This window comes from Podarcis erhardii, assembly GCF_964252035.2.
Source record: "Podarcis erhardii genome assembly, chromosome: 3".
In the NCBI taxonomy this organism is placed as follows: domain Eukaryota; kingdom Metazoa; phylum Chordata; class Lepidosauria; order Squamata; family Lacertidae; genus Podarcis; species Podarcis erhardii.
In genome coordinates, this window is record NC_138507.1 from 61,525,885 (window position 1) to 61,543,271 (window position 17,387).

Consider the following 17,387-nt stretch of genomic DNA (forward strand, 5'->3'; position numbering starts at 1 on the left):
GAGGACAAGGCTTTCAATGGCTACGGGTTATGATATAGCTATGTTCTGCCTTCGCAGTTGGCGGCAGTAATGCTTCTGAATACTAGCTGCTGGAAACTGGTGGATGGGGAGGGGGCTCTTGTGCTCAGGTCCTCCTTGAGGGTTCCCATGGGTCTACGTTGCCCACTGTGAGAATAGGATTCTGGACTAGATGGGCCATGGGGCCTGATCCAGCAGATTCATCTTATGTTCATCATAGGTTTTCCTATAGCTTTCTCTCCATTATTGACCTTACTAGAAAGAGGGAAAATGGAAGAACAAATCTATGAAAATACAAGGAAAGACATATCAAGGTGTATTGTGCTCTCTCTCTCTCTCTCTCTCTCTCACACACACACACACACACAATTTTGTGTGAGAACCACTGCTGAAGGACTCTGGGGTTTTTTTAGAAATCCCCATTATGAACTATCTCAGGATATAAACGTTCATGAGTGTCATGTTTTATTGTATAAACAGTCCTGAGCTGATTAAAACCAACTACTTGAAAAAGTTGCTGCTCTAGGCCGAATATCACATTATCATTCCATCCTTATTCCCAATGGGAGTTTTGCTTGAACAAGACATCAAGTAAGGATTTAGGATTTATTTTGTCTCCATATCAGTTTGGAATGCAGTCAATCCCCAAGAAAACAGATTTCCAGGTGAAATATTGTTATTATGTTGCATGAACTATTATATTATTTACAGCAGTGATGGGAGTCCTGGTGCCCTCCAGATGTTTTGGACTTCAACTTGCATCATCCCTGACCATTGGCTATGCTGAGTGGAGCTGGTGGGAGATGGAATCAAACATCTGAAATGCCACAGGTTTCCTCCCTAGATATTGGCTAAAAGGCAAACTGAGAACTTTTCAGCCACCCATCATATAGATCACCCTGTCAACAGATCTGGTATTTTACAGTGAGCACAAGCACAAAAGAAAGACATTAGTGTTGGGTGTGGGAGGTCTCTCTGTTCTGGTGAGCTTGCAATCTAAAATTTGACTGGGTTGAGAGAGAAGATAGGTAATTCAGAAGCAAAAAATTATTGGGGGAGGCCATATGTACAAATGTAGTTATGTGCTTACATGTACACAGGTTTGTTCTTTATCATTTATTTACACTATTTTAATTAGCTTCTCAAATGAAAGTAGCCTGAGGTGGTGTGCAAGATTCAAACAAACAAACCAGCAAATAATAAAAGTGCCATTTGCAATGCACATGAATGATCCAGGAAATTAAGTTTTGTCAAAATGTTAATTTGGTTGCAGATTGCAGTGTTGAGTCAGATAAAATCATGATCTAACTTCTTTTTTTTTTAGTTCCCATGCTTTTATAATGGATTGTTAAGGTTAAGTTTTCACTAAAAACATGTCAACATGTATTAGTTTTGAACATTTTTTTTTACTAAAGTAAAAATAAGTTAACATTAACATTTTCCTAGGACTTTTTGCTTTAGTTCTGGAATCTTGTTCTAATGTTCAGAGAACCTCTAAAATTGCAAAGCATATGGTCCATATATTGTATTATTATTTATCAGTTTATTTTCCTTCAGAATCGTTTTCTCATTAACCCCTCCCAAGAACCTTTTGATAAAAGTTACTTTTTCCCTATGTCTTTTATAAATGGACATTTATATGGAATAGCAGGGGCTTATCATTCAGTGCCTATCCTTATGTTTCAACCATCACATGGGACTTTATAGAAATGCTTCCACATGTTCATGTGTGTGAACACTTGAACTTAATCATCCTATACCCAAGGACCATGTCATACACGATGCTTTCATGTGCCTATATAGTGCCCATCCCATCTCCCTGGCACATGTATATATCCAAACCAAATGTGAGGATTTGGACTGTGATTTGCTGAGAAACCTCATCTATGCATAGCTGCAGCAACCAGTGCCTTTTTTTCTAGCCAAGGGTTTTTAAAAGCAATCTGCTTCACAACCCCAGAGTATGGGAATTTGGACTGTAAGCATATGGGGATCCACAAGTGCAGTTTCCAGGTTGTCCCCAGTGGCTGTAAATCTCTTCCTGGCATTTGGCTGCCCTCTAGGTGCCCAGCATAAAGTGAAGAGAACCAACCCCCAAGTTCTCAGTGCGTTAAAGAGAAGTAAGAGGGGAATGGTAGATTTGTTCTCACCATGTTGGCATGCACAAAGAACTTGAAACTTTAACAAGAAGGGCCCATCCCATTCACTTTGTAGTGTAGCAAGCTTTGGAGATACTTCAAGGCAAAGACAGTTTCTCTTGTTGGTGCCTCTGAGTAAAACTGTTGACTACCACCCTTCTAAATGGAAAAAAAACAGAAACTCAACTTTTTGGGGTAAGAGCAATAAGTAAAGGGAAATGGAACTAGGGATAAGGAAGGTACAGTGCTAATGCACCAGTCTCCCACCCCCTCTCCACAATGGGGTTCCCCTTCCAATCCCTCCTCTTAATGCCAGACTTCTCTTTGAAGAGCCCCTCAAATACAAAAAGCACTTTGGGGATTAGGTCCGAAAGCTGTTTAAAGAGGAAAATAATGCATGATCATTGGGGGCTTTTCCTCTTGATCTTGAAACTGCTTAGAAATCTTTAAATGCTAGAACATCAAGAGGAATCAACATTACTGTAACACTGAGTTTTACATGAACAAAGAAAATAAGAAAAATGAATAGTGAGACACAGAGAGCATTGTTCCTCAAATCAAATATATTTTTAATGCCTAATTAGAACTGAAGTTTAATTTTTAATGTCTAATTTCAACTGATTAACTATTGTTCAGTTTTTATTTTTAAAAAATCAAGTCACTTTCACATTTTATTTTTAAAATTTGACTTAGAAAGTTTTTTAAAAAACCCTGACTTTCACAGCAGAGTAGTTTGATTTATAGCAGCCATTCCCAAGCTGGTGCCCTCCAGATGTTTTGGACTAGAATTCCCACCAGTCCCAGCCAGCATGGTCAGTGGTCAGGAGTGATGAGAGTTGTAGTCTAAATCATATGGATAGCAGCTGGTGGGAGAAAGGCTGATTTAAAGCAATAATGTTAGGTAGTGGTTCATAAAACTCAATCATTTGCACCACATTTATCTTTCAAAAACATCTTCATATCAGTTTTTGGGAACAACTGAAAGAATGTTCTAAGTAGGAGCAAACTATTGAGTGTTTTCAAAGCTGATATCAAGTTAGAATTATTTGCCTGAGAATCGTTTTCCAAATTCATTTTGTCCCAATATGTGGATTGGGTGAAAGTTAGAGGAGGATACCAACAAACTGAAGAGAATTCAGGGTGACTGAGTGTTTCAAGGCAGAAGAGTATCAATATGCATTCAATAGAAAAGAAAAGAAAAATGGGTTCATATGGCTTGGTTGCAATACATTTCCAACCCTGCTAGGAATAGTGGCAAGGCAAAACAGACAAATGAAAGGGAACACACTCCCCAAACAAACCATTGTGAAATATATGTGTTTACAATGAGAAGTGTATGGAAAATATAACCCCATTAACACTAGCATTAACTCTACTCAGGACAGATTAGAAGGCAGTGTTTCTCTAGGACTTTGCCAATAGCATAAAGAAACAAGCCTCCCTTTCTTGTCCAGCTCACAATTAATGTTTTCTGCTTGCTGAATTGGTATAGTGGTTTTATATATTACACAACTTTATTGCAGCATCTGTCTTCCTTCACCATATTATGAAAGACAAGGCAGCCATGATCTTAGCTGTGTTGCTCCGTAGCATTTGGAAGCCACTATAATTCAAACAGCATTTGTCACTTCCATTGCCCTTCTGTCTCTCCTCCTGCCTTTCCTCCAGGCCTGCCACAACATTGTGAAAATAAACCCCTGCACAGCATTCAGGCTGTCAGCATTTGCAAATTAAGTCATAAGCCTTTCCTTTGCAACTACAGTTGTGACCTGGGAAGTGCCTGACTTTTGTCTCCCTCTCGAGACATCCCTGCTACTCCATAAATTTGCCAAGCCCTTGATGCTTCTTTCCAGAGCCATGTAGCTGATGTTGTAGAGTAGGATTTCCCAAACTTGGATCTCCAGCTACTTTTGGACTACATTTCCCATCATCCCTGCTAGCTAGGGATGATGGGAGTTGTACTCCAGCTGGAAACCCAAGTTTGGGAAAACCATCATTGCCCACTCTACATTTGATTGGTTTTGTCTCTGCCCAACCTGTTTTTGGTACTTGAAGCTACCCTTGAAATTCCAGAACCACCTTGACCAGCAGCTTCTTGGTAGCATCAAGTCTCCTTCTAGTCAGTTGGAAGATTCAGTCGTGTATTGCCTTCATTAGTCACAGTGAGACTTTTCATGATAGGACAGAAATAATTGTTCTCTCTGCAACAAAAAGTCACAGTGTAAAGTGCTTCTGTTTACTCTTTCAGTCAGTTAGCCATGCCCTCCTGTATGATAGTCCATTCCATTCCTCCTTCCATCCAGTTTTCCATTCCCACTTCCAAACAGGTAGTCAGCATTCCATGGCTGCTGAGCACTCTGTCTTCAATGGGTTGTTTTGAGGTTCTCCCTCATTCAGAGTTTCTACAGGGTGCAACTTCTGTAGACGTCTGGATCTCCTGACAGCTTCTTCACATATGTTACTAGAGACAATATTTGCCATAAAATATCTCTCATTATCTTTTTGGAAGATCTTCCATAAGAAGTATTTGCTACAAAAAGAAACCAAGTAAAGATAATGAACCAGGCTCATTTATCTGCTTGGCAGGGGGTTGGACTCAATGGCCCTTGTGGTCTCTTCCAACTCTATGATTCTATTCTATCTTGATATACTGAAAGGCAAGCTTGAGCATTTAATATCATTGTTTAAATGCTATGTTTACTAAGCATTTTTTTTTAAAAAAACAAAACATTCTTTTCTGGCAGAAAAAATAGGGAAAAAATATTTAGTCAAGAGAGAGAGAGAAAAGCACTCATATAGATTTTATTTTAGAAAAAGAAAACACATTTGTCTATGGCTACTCGAAGAAGAGAGATCAATTGAAATTCAGAAACAACCTCACTAAATTAAGGTGTTGAAAAACAAAGTGATCCTAATTCTTAAAACAGCATACCCTAGCCATTTGTAATATTCCATATTGGCTTTTACACCTCTGTAATATAGCAATGATATAGAACACAAATTAGGATAGTAAATGTGAGTAAGTAGCTTAAAAGAAAACAGAAAAATTGTGGACATAGACTACCAATAATGCAAAATAGTAACTTTAAAAGTTCCATGAGTACCCTAGAAACGCTTATAAACAGTGTCAGTGCCATTCATCCTCAATGGGTTTCAGTGGGGTTTATGCAGGTTGCCACCTGCAAGCTAGTCGGTGAAGCTGCAATGCTTGGAGAACCAGTGGCAGATGTAAGTCAAATCAGATTAGTTTCTCCCTTCCTCATGCACAGTTGGTTTTCATTACGGCTGGGACCCTCTGTGACAGCAATATGGCTTCATGAAGTACCAGTATCTGTGCAGCACTCATATGCTGGCTGTCTGGGAGCCCAATTTAAACAACCTGTAAAGATACAAAACAGGTGAATACTTTTGAAGCTGCAATCCTCTGCAGACCTGCTTGTAAGTACTGTAAGTTCCATTGAGCTCTGCAAGACTTATCTCTGAGTAAACAGGCACACACAAGATTGGAAAAAATAATAATTGGGAAATGGGGCCTTTCTGTGCTCTAGAGTGGTCTTTCTGTACAAGAAGGGAGTGGGTGAATGTAAGGAGTTGGATTAAGCCCTTCTATGAACACAAACATGCATGCACATCGGGTGTTGTGCTTTTTAACAACAGCATAATTGGCAGAATCCATCAGGCAAAGATTTTTGTGAAATAGAAGTTAATGGTAGCTGTCTAGACTTCTTTGGTGATCACTCGCAGACGAGTAAGATTGTCTTCCATGAAGACATCAGGTTAAGGGCACATGAGTGGTGTGGCCAAGTGACAAAGTGAACAGAGTTCTATTTGCAGGTGTGTAAACCTCCTTTTCTATTTAACTGTTCAAGGTGTAGAAGACCTGTCCTCTTTTTCACCTGACTAACCTACACAGGAAAAGGGACTGGGAAATTAGTTAACACCTCTAGAAGGTGTTTCTTCTTTGTGGGGGAAATGCTGCTTTTGTTGGACTATATCACTTGGCTTCTGTACCAAATTCATCCCTTCGTGGCTACTTCTTGTTTTGGATGGAGTACTCTGTCTTAAAGGCAAGCTTCTGAAAATTGCTTTTCTTTCTTTCTGGTTTTAGTGGGAACTGCAGCCCCAGATCAGGTAACACATAAACAGTGCTCAATTTTGCCTTTTGTAAAAAGAAAATGAGCTTGAGATTTACCTGAAATTGTGGAAATTGTGGGAAGAAAATAGTTACTTTTTGAGGCTAGGTCACCATTTGTAAGCCATTTTTAAGACACACAAGGGAATGAGAGGGAAACAATCTAAGGTGCATCTTTCCCACCCTCAGTTTATTAAACTTTTATTTTAAATCCTATGCTTCTAACATGCACTCTTCTCTGTGACATTTGCACAAACATTGCAATATTTATGCTTAACACAAACTTTTTAAAAAACGCAACCAGATATAATGTTCTTTTTAATTTACATTCCCATGCACAATAATAACAGTATGTGTCTACAGTTGATTTCTTAAATTGTCTCCAAACTAAATATAGTATACTAAGAATAGACTGAAATATCTCATGACATTCTGCTGATTATCCAAAAGGCACGATTTTTCAATAAAATAACTTCAAGGTGAAATTCCAGCGTGAAATTGCTGACTCAGAATTTATGGGCAAGTTTGACTCTATTCCTTTAGGACTTGGTTGAGACCAAGGTTTTCTCCCCAACAGAGCTGTTAACACAATCTTAATTGCTTTTCCAGCAATGGCAGTTGGGATAGTCTCAGTGATTACAATGCATATATTTGAGCTTGGCTTATGCATCTGATGAAGTGGGCTTAGTCCACAAAAATGTATGCCAGTGCAGTCCTATACATGTGTCCTATACACTGAGCCTCTTGGGCTTGCCAGTCAGACAGTCAGCGGTTTGAATCCACACAACAGTGGTGAGCTCCTGTTGCTCTGTTCCAGCTCCTGCCAACCTAGCAGTTCAAAAGCACACCAGTGCAAGTAGATAAATAGGTACCGCTGTGACGGGAAGGTAAACAGCATTTCAGTGCACTCTGGCACTTGTCACGGTGTCCCGTTGAGCCAGAAGCGGTTTAGTCATGCTGACCACATGACCTGGAAAGCTGTCTGTGGACAAAATACCTGAAAAGCAAGATGAGCGCCGCACCCCATAGTCACCTTTGACTGGACTTAACCATCTAGGGGTCCTTTACCTTTTTTTAGTTTTGGCCAAAGTCGTTGTCAAATTTCTTTGCAATTTTGCAAAACAACTCATTTTTGAGCTATTTCTCAAATCAGCAAAAATGACATGGATTTTCCTGGACATTTAATACGATTTCCACCTGGACACTGCTTGCAGCAGCAGTATTCTGGATATGTCCGGGAAATGGCAACCCTACTCTAAGACTATCACTAGGCAGAGCAATCTTACACTTGTATTATGCTGGGACTGGTGATATACCCCAGTGATGCTGACAGGAAGAGCACTCTATTACGGTGGGACCTCGGGTTAAGAACTTAATTCGTTCTGGAGGTCTGTTCTTAACCTGAAACTGTTCTTAACCTGAAGCACCACTTTAGCTAATGGGCCTCCCGCTGCCGCCGTGCTGCTGCTGTGTGATTTCTGTTCTCATCCTGAAGCAAAGTTCTCAAGCCGAGGTACTATTTCTGGGTTAGCAGAGTCTGTAACCTGAAGTGTCTGTAACCCGAGGTACCACTGTATATTCTTCTTCTTCTTCTTCTTCTTGTTATTAATTTGCTGAGTCTGGGAGATAAGATGAAAAACACATGAGTGGGAATGCAAGAATGGTATAGAAACATGCCCCCACTTCCCTGGAAACTCTGTCAGTGGCTACCGATCAGGAACTAGGCCAGCAAAAATGTCCACATAACAACCTACATGTGGAACTAGTGAACTCACAATAAAGCGAGGCATGCCCCCCCAGCACACACCTCTGTAAGGAAGCCACAACACACATGGCAATGCCAACACCTGTATTGAACAGGCTAGAGTGGATCTAGAAAGTGCTAACAAGTGTTTCGCCAGCCATGCCAATGCTTGGAATGGAGTGACTGGTCTTTGCCAACAGAAAGTTGCCTACATGTGCAGATGCGTGTGTTTCCTGTGTGTGTATGTGACAAAAGGTAGGACGACATGGCACTTATACATAATGGTGTATGTTCCCTTATTCTATTGCTCATTTTGTGGGGTGTTCTTTGCTGGCAATAGTGTGTCATGGTAGTTCTGCTACTCTAGCTCATATTGCTCAGGCATATCGCATACCCACCTAGTACCCAGAAAAAAGGGGCATCCTGTTTTTCGGTACGAGATTGCAGTGACCATCTTACGTGCTCTTGTCTTGGGTAAAAAAACACGGGGGTGGGGGTGGGCTAAGATTGCAGAGCAGGCCACATGACTTGCCCAGGAGCACATAATGGAAGATGGGTTTTTTTGACCTGAAATGTTGGACAGTATGATATCAAGGCTTCTGTTCCTAGGACCATCTCTAGAGGTATGTTGTGCTTGAGAAAATCACACTTGCTGTCCACCTAGCTGTGGGGCTCTTCCAAGTGCCTGTTGCTTCTGCCACTATCCCTGCTCCCATTTCTCCTCATCTCCCCACACCTTATTTAAAATTGTTTTGGTGCTACTCCAGCCCCCTTTCATTGAATAAGGTGGTCCTTCCCCAGAGTGAAGCATTCTGGGCAAGGTGGCGTAAGAGACCACCTGCATCAAGCTGGTTTAAGAATCTTTATTCAAAATGGTTGAATGTTTAAACAAACTTCAAACTAAAACATTTTCTATCCGCTGCCACAGCAGCACAGGCACTCTCTGGACCACCTGGGCCACCTTGCCCCAAATGCCTCACTCCTTCTGCAGAGGGAGGGAGAGAGAGAAAAAGGTGCTGCTGTAGTGGCAAAACAATTTTAAACTGGAGGGTTAAGGAGAGGAGAACAAGGAGTAGTAAGGACAGCTTTGAGCCATCCCTATGCTGGGGTCCCAAAGCATGCAGCCTAGGGTATTTACCTCAGTTCACCATACCCTAGGGATGGTACTATCCATCACTTCCAAGTGTCCCTAGCTAGAGGGTCTTGACTATAGGATTGTGCTGCTCAAATTTGTCTGCATTCTTTCTTCGTATTCCACAAGGGTGTGTGTGTGTGTCTCTGTGTGTGTGTGTGATCTTGTCACATTCCAAGTGCATCTGATGATCAAGGACAAGTGGCTTTAGATATCTCATGTGGTCTTAGGCATAGTTTTGAATATTTGCTGACGTAGTGATTGCTCTTGCTTTGCTGACACATTGGCTTATTTTATCCCCTACTATTTTTGGAGCTGACGTAGGTTTAGTGACATACAGTGGAATGTCAGCGTAGACTAATGTTACTGGCTGAGGTCATTTGTCGTTATACTCTCCCTAGAACATTATCCTATCTTACTTTTCTGTTGCTGAAGCAAAAACTCTTCATGGTTGGAAGGAAATATTTTAAAGCTACACTCCAGAGAGTTAAGTTTTCTTAGTATGGGACAATTAATTTTTATAAAATGTAGAATGTTTCTTAACCAAGCATCGAAGTTCAGTACATTTGAGATTATCTAAATGCAGTATGCAGAAATGAAATTAGTATATCATTTATCAATTCTTTTTATAACATTATTGTTCTGCTCATTTACATTTCAAATTACCTTATCTTCAGCGCAGTGTATAGCTCTTGGATAATTACAGAAATCATGTGGAAAATACTTCAAGGTTAATGTCATTCTTTGAGGTGACAATTGAAACACTTGCTGCAATTCTATGCCTATACATACATTGCATCCCCATTGAAAACATTGGTCTTGAATCTTAATCCATCTCAACATAGCATATGTCTAAGTAAGCAAATGCAGGTTTCAGATATTCATCAAAACCTGGAGTAGAATTGTAACTTGTTTCCTAAAATGTACAGGAATACATCAGAAAAATTACAATAACAATAATCATCTGAATGAGTCACAGGAATTTGCAAGGGCGACTTCTTTACAAGGTTTGCCTCCTTGTTATAAAAGCAGTAGATATGTACCTGCCCCTGCAATATCTGTTTCTTTACAAATTTATAAGTAGAACAATTTCAGAGCAAGCAAACTCCTAAAGCACACAGCAGAACTGCTAATCCTGCATCAGATCTACAACAAATAACCCCAGGAATCAATTTTATTTATAATTATTTCAGCTAAACTCCTAGTTCTCTTGAACTCCTAGTTCAAACTTCCTCAAATAGTATGCTTGTCCTCTTCCCAAAATCTGCTGCGTATGAAATTCCAAAGGCTGATGACAGATTTCCACTCAGTAATGACTAGGACACTCTTGTCTCCCCTTGCTTGTCCAATTATGCAAAACTATAGTGATTGGCTGTTGGGCTAACAGTAAACATGCCTAACTGGAAGCAATATTTAAGGGGAAGGTGTGCTTCAAAATAACTGAAACCCAACCCTTGGCATAGAAAAACCCACAAGAAATAATAATAATATTCACACATTGTATAGCTTCTTGTCACAAGTGAGCATGCCAGACTTCAGTTCCGGCCTAGATGAAAATGACTATAGGAATCTGCTTTAAACTGAGTTGGAGCACTGGTCTTTCTGGTCCAGAGATATCTGCTTTGTTCAACAGTAGCTTCCTAGGGACTTGCACAGATAATATTCCTTAGCACCTGTTAGCTGTTAAATCTTTTTAGCTAGAGATACCTGGGATTGAACCATGTATAAGAATAAATCATTCAAAGTAAGACATATATAGAAATACACTGTTAAAGATTCATATAGACTAGTATATCAGCTTTCATAGGCAGAAGCCTACTGTTGTGGGTGTAGAGAAAACTAGGAAGTCAAGGTAGCCATTCTACCAGTAAGCTAAGGTCCATTACATACTTTTTTCTGTTCCACATTAAAATTGAAACATTTTTTCATAGAATCATAGAATCGAAGGTACCCTGAGGGTCATCTAGTCCAACCCCCTGCATGCACGAATCTCAACTGAAGCATCCTTAAAAGATGGTAATCCAACCTCTGTTTAAAATCCTCTAATGAAGGAGAGTCTGCCACCTTCCAAGGGAGTCAATTCCATTTGTGAACAGCTCTAGCCATCAGAAAGTTCTTCTGATGTTTAGGCAGACTCTCATCTTATCCAAGCTAAACACTCAATTCCCTCAAACGTTCCTCATGAGACTTTATTAAACACTTTTCACCAAAGTAGGAATAAGCTGGCCGTACCTAGCAGGTTTCATGATGTGTGTATTTTCTAAACCACTATGCCTCCCTTAGTAAATCTGAATGGTGTAGAAACAAATTCATTACAATTCTATGCTGTGTTGCAGTAGGAGAGGCATTAATATGTCCATAAATCACAGGGACCTTAAACATCATAACAATATGCACTAAAAAGAGATGAAGTTCTGAAGAAAAAGGTCTAAGAACTATTTATGGCATAACATGTTAGTCTTTAAGGTGCCACAAGACTCTTTTGTGTCTAGATAGTGCCAAAGGAAGCGTGCTACAAAGAGGAACGGGGCGGGGGGATACCTACTTGCAAAATCATCAATAGAACTCTTTGGGGGAAAATATCAGCCATATTGGAGGATGCAGATGGAGAACCAGGAAAATCAGAATCATGGTGCAATGTGTTTTCACACAAAAAAAGGAAAAAAAAAAAAGAATTCTTATGATAGTAAGGTACAGGAGCTGTGCCAAAATAAAATCTTGGAATAACAGGGGGCTTTTTTATTATAAAATGTTAAACAATTCAGAAATGTTACTGAGATAAAAAAATGATACAACATTGAAAATGTGACCCTACAGAAAACGAAAGAAGTCATTAAAAAGGCAAAGTATAACCTATGATGCCAGTTGAAAAAAACCTTTTCAACTGAGTAAAATATGTTTTTGGCCTTGATATACCCCAGATTCTATTGGCACTTTATATTAATTAATGTTTGGCACTGTACAGTTTCACTTGCGACTGTGTTATTATCCTAATAACAAACTACCTAATACTTGCCCACCTTGGAAAAGACAGATTCATAAAGCTACCCCAGAAGAATGGAGGTTCTGTAATCTGATTAAATATTACTGGTTACAAATCCTGTGCATATTTTCCATTGAACTCAGCAAGAATAAATCCTGCTTTCAGTGGAAATGCCCCCCCCCCCCCGGTAAACATAGATGGGATTGTATTGACCCAAACATAATTAAATTCAATGGAGAAATGCCTTAAAACCAGGATTAGGAACATGCTCCAAGGGCCATTGGCCAAAATGGTTGGGATGATGGAACTTCAAACAACATCTGGAGGTGCCAAAGGCTCACCCACCCCCACCTGAAAACATGATAGCAGTAAGAACCTTAGTGCATGACAACTGGCAAAAAAAAATTTTTTTTTTACCCCATCAGCAGAGGTTTAAAATGCAGAAAACAGCAAATGATGATGATGATGATGATGATGATGATGATGATGATGATGATGATTTTATGTTGTGAAACAAAATATAACCATCTGCTAGCAAAAGGTTGCCATATTTCAAAAACTGAAAATCTGGACACAAAAGTTGTTGAGCTGCTTTTAGGGGGCAGGCAAAATTGTTGAACTTTTTTTAGTTTTGCTCAAAGTTGTTGAGCTATTTTTAGGGAAATTCACTAAAATCTACACTTCCGATATGGGTTGCCATACGTCTGGATTTTCCCGGACATTAAATCAATTTCTACCTGGACGAAACATGGAAATGTCTGCAAAATTACGGATGTATGGCAACCCTAATGTTGCGGGAAGATGATTATTCAAACATACAAAGTAGAGAATACAACCTAAAACCTCAAATAGACTATAAAGGCACAAAGCAGTCAAAATTAAGAGGCGGCTTTTTTAAAAAAAAGGTCCATTATTTAAATATGAGAATAATTCCCCATTTGAATATATCTAATGGATCAAAGGTATTTAAACGTGCTTGGCTTTGGCAGGATCATCCCTTATGTATTCATGAGCAGGGTGCATCCTTCACCTCCAACTTTCACAAGCAATTTTCTACAAACTTGTTTTCATCCAACACACAGCTGGTTCTTGTATTGTACTAAAAATATTGACTTCAGAAATACTGAGAATAGAATCACATTGCTAGCTTGCTCTTCAGAGTACACATCTCCCAGGGCTGCAGTAAAAATCTCATTTAAAACTGAGACAGGCTGATACACTGGGATATGTATCTGTGGAAAACAATCCATCACTGGCATGCAAATAAACAAAGTAACATATATTCTCAGTCTCTCAATTTATACAGTCTGCTTCAAAGTAAGAGCTCCGCATATTTTATTATGTTTTTAACAATTCCCCATTTTCTGAAGGCGCTTTGTATAAATAGTATTCCGTTGCACAATGTGTTACAAGACAGATTGTGTTTAGATGTGTTCAGATTGTTGGCTATACATCCATATTGTTGCCATTTCAGTGAAGTTGCGCTTTACAGTAAAATCTCAGCTGCTCCTTGAGTGAAATGTGAGACATTTATACAATGTGCTGTGTTTGTTTAAGATGTACATGAGATTCTTAGCATGCCAATATGTTCTGTTTTCCTGTAATAGTGGGAGAAAAAAACATAACACCATACTGCATGTTGCCTTTCATAGCTACTGGTTTTATGTCTGGAATTAAGCTAAAATGGCATTGTAGGACGGATTGTGCCCAAGTTTTGTGGCTTTTTGTATTAGAATTTGTTTGCTGGTTTAGCAGTTGCTTTTGCAAAATGCTTTATTAATTGAGCAACAACATTTGGTTAGTTTTAAGTCACCAAGTTTAATTCCCCCAGATTATTTAAACAGATACTGAAATAAAATATCATGCCGTCTCTATATGTGAAAACCTATCATAGTTAGAAAACGGTATTACATTGCTACATACACTCCATGTCTCTGAACAGTTCCAGGAGCACAGTGCTTATTTAGGTTATGTTTCCTTTTGAAGGAAGTCACTGGTAGCTGTTTGGCATTTTGGCAGCTAGTGAGGTGAATAATGTAGGTTTTGGCAGAAGCTGGACTGTAGTGGAATGGAAACAGTGCTGATTGCAACAGACTCTGGGTGGGAAGGAAATTGCTGTAGCCTTACATGCCTAGTTGGAGTCCAGCAACTTCTGGAGGGCCACAGGTTTCCCCATCCCTAATTTACAATGTACAAATACAGTAATCCAAAAATGTGTGTAGTCAAAAGACATTGGGTGCAATGGTCAGTAGGATTGCCAATGTATTTTTTCCTGAATGCTCACCCCCTTTCCACCCCCTTTAAAAATATGTAAAAAAAATTAATTGACATGCACATAAAGCTGCATGTGCACAAGTTAAATGCACATGTTGCAGATTTACTGTATACAAGCTGAGCACAGGGAAAGACACAACTTTAGTACCATATTTTTCCATGTATAAGACTAGGTTTTTCCCCTAAAAATAATGTCAAAAATTAGACGGTGTCTTATACACGGGGCCATCTCTCCCCATTTTCTTAAATCTGAGTCCCCAAAAATAGGGGGTGTCTTATACATGGGGGCGTCTTATAGACGGAAAAATACGGTATTTCAACAGTGACCAAAAAGACACTACTCTTACATGAGATCTCATTTTAAGCAGAGAGCTATTCCTAATTCTACCCCATAGCAAGTTTATATACCACACCAGGCAGTGAAGGTTTCCATGATCTTTATTATTGCAGTTTGATGTGGGATTTTGCATCTTTGAATGTGCACTCATGGATAAAGTTCCTTGCACATTTAAAGAGCACATTGTATTGAGCCCAGCTAGCACAGATGTTGTGAATAGGGAACCTGTGGCCTTCCAGATGTTGTAGGGCTATGATTTGCATCATCATTGACCCTTGGCCATGCTTGGTGGGGCTGATGCAGGAAAATGCAAGGGAAGTATATATGCCATATATGGGTGTCAGGGGCAGGGCTAGGGCACTACGTGATCTCGAGGGTGATTCTTTGTCACATGATGCATGCATGAGAGTGGCTTCTCTGACACTAGAAATCTGGCATTCTTCTCAGGTAGCTTCCTTTCCACTTAATTAAAGGAGTGGTATACAGTACCTGTTTGTAAGGGATATTAAAACCTCACATTACAGTATTGTGAGTTAAGCCAGTGTTAAATCACTGAATGGGCCTCAAATGATTTAAAACTCAAGTCTTTAGGATCATATTTAAAGGTCTTCCTGAATCAAACTTTCTGGCAGCTCTGTAACTGCAGGTACTGGGCCATAATACAAGCAGATCTTTAAGCTGCTACTGAGCTATGATTTCTCCAAAGGATACAATATGCCTTAAAGTGTCACTTAATATTTTTTTTCCTATTTAAGGAAGTGAATCACAAGTTTGAAACTATCCCAAAAAGCCACACTGAGAAGCTTCCATCTGTGGGATGACGTCACTGTGGGATTTCTACCGAACTGTATGTTCTGGTAAACAAAGCTACTGTGCCAATTGCCACAGGACAGGAAGAAAAGAAGAAACCCAATATGTGTCACCACTGTAATTTCTTATCTATTGTTAAGCTCAGATGTAAAAGCATCACAGAAAGAGCATGAGGATAACTGAGGTATCTTTAAGAAAAACTTGGGTCCTGGAGAATTATTTTTGTACTTGAGAGTCTATCTTGTACTCAGTATATGTAGACAGCATTAGAAATTGTGGAATTTTTCAGCAAAATACACACTAGGGTGCCCAAAAGGATAAAGAGTTGTCTGGTCTATGGCTTTCCTCAGCAATTAGCTCTGTGACCTTAATGGAGGGTTGTAAGAGTCTAACTAGCATCCTTGGCCCCATTGCTGCAAATTAACCTTTGCTGCTCCCACAACTGGCCACCATTTTGATGGCATGCCATTTTGTGACTGGCACCCATGGCGATTTCTAAAAATTCCAAATGCATTGACCAACCCCAAAAGGTTGGTAATCCCTTGCCATGGCTCATAAATGGTTATGTCCTCTATTTTGTTTATATTCAGACTTAGGTTGTTAATCCTCATACAGACCATTAATTATAGTCTTCAGAATGTACTTTAGGATTGGGGGCATTGGTTGGAGGTCGATATTTTATTTTATTTTTTAGTTTAAGCAGTTTGAAAAAAATTCATTTGTACTTAAGTTGTGTACATACTTTACTTTCACTTTAGATAAATATGTTTCTTTTTTAATTACAGTGGTGCCTCACAAGACGAAATTAATCCGTTCCGTGAGGCTATTCGTATAGCGGTTTTTTCGTCTTGCGAAGCAAACCCATTGACAGCTTAGCGGATTAGCGCTATTAGCAGTTTAGCGGCTTTTAGCGGATCAGCTGATAAGCGGCTTAGCGGCTTAGGAAAAGGGGGGGAGGGGAAAAAACCCGCAGGAACTCGCAAGACATTTCGTCTTGCGAAGCAAGCCCATAGGGAAATTCGTTTTGCGAAGCGCCTCCAAAACGGAAAACCCTTTCGTCTAGTGGGTTTTCCGTCTTGCGAGGCGTTCGTCTTGCGGGGCACCACTGTATTTAGTTGAGTTATTTGAGCCCCCAAAAAATTCTTGAGCCAAAAATGATGTCTTGGATAGAAATCCTAGGCAGATTCATTAGGGAGTAAGTCCTATTTACTTTTGAAATATCATGCATGGGGTCTGATTAAAATGAGGACTGCACCAGCAGTTTGCTTGATTCAATTTAACAGACAAAAGTAGAGTTTTGGAGGGAGTTGGAATTTTCTTACTCACCCTTGTTTACTGTCCATTGGTTTTTCAATAAGCTGCTTATTTGGTTCATTTTCTTAATGACCTAGCCTATTGTCTTCCTTGGAATAGTGACCCCTGACAAATGGAGGATCCTGTAGTGGGTTTGATGATGTCATGCACTTATTTGTCCAGTCAGATTTGCCCATGTGGCACTCTGAAGCCAATGCAGAGTGGGGGCAATGCTTCCTTTATTCACTTAGCACTCACTCTGAATGGGATAATACTATGTTTTCCTTTTGATGTCATCTCCCCCTCCCCCAGAATCCCCCAAAGAAGGAAACGTATCACTGCTACTGAAAATGTTTGAGAAAAGTGCCCCCAGCTTCAACTCAGCCAAGATAACATACAGTACTTGGGAAAATATTCATACTGAATATAATAAGGGAACATCTTTATCCATCTAGGCAATTGTAAGATTCTGGCAACTGCCATAAGATTCTGATTTATTCACCACAGCCATTTTACTACATCTAAT

The 17,387-nt window shown here is 39.6% G+C and overlaps 1 protein-coding gene and 1 long non-coding RNA gene across 3 annotated transcripts in view; one reads left to right on the forward strand and one right to left on the reverse strand.

Moving 5' to 3' along the window:
• The window catches only part of PDE7B (phosphodiesterase 7B), a 170,719-nt gene that overhangs the window by 46,235 nt on the left and 107,097 nt on the right, over window positions 1–17,387 (forward strand). The gene's annotated exons all lie outside the window — the stretch shown is intronic.
• LOC309338299 overlaps window positions 5,206–17,387 on the reverse strand; it is a 33,514-nt gene continuing 21,332 nt past the window's right edge. Inside the window, exon 3 of the long non-coding RNA XR_014154851.1 lies at window positions 5,206–5,535. This is a non-coding gene — a long non-coding RNA (uncharacterized lncRNA). The remainder of the gene's footprint in view (window positions 5,536–17,387) is intronic.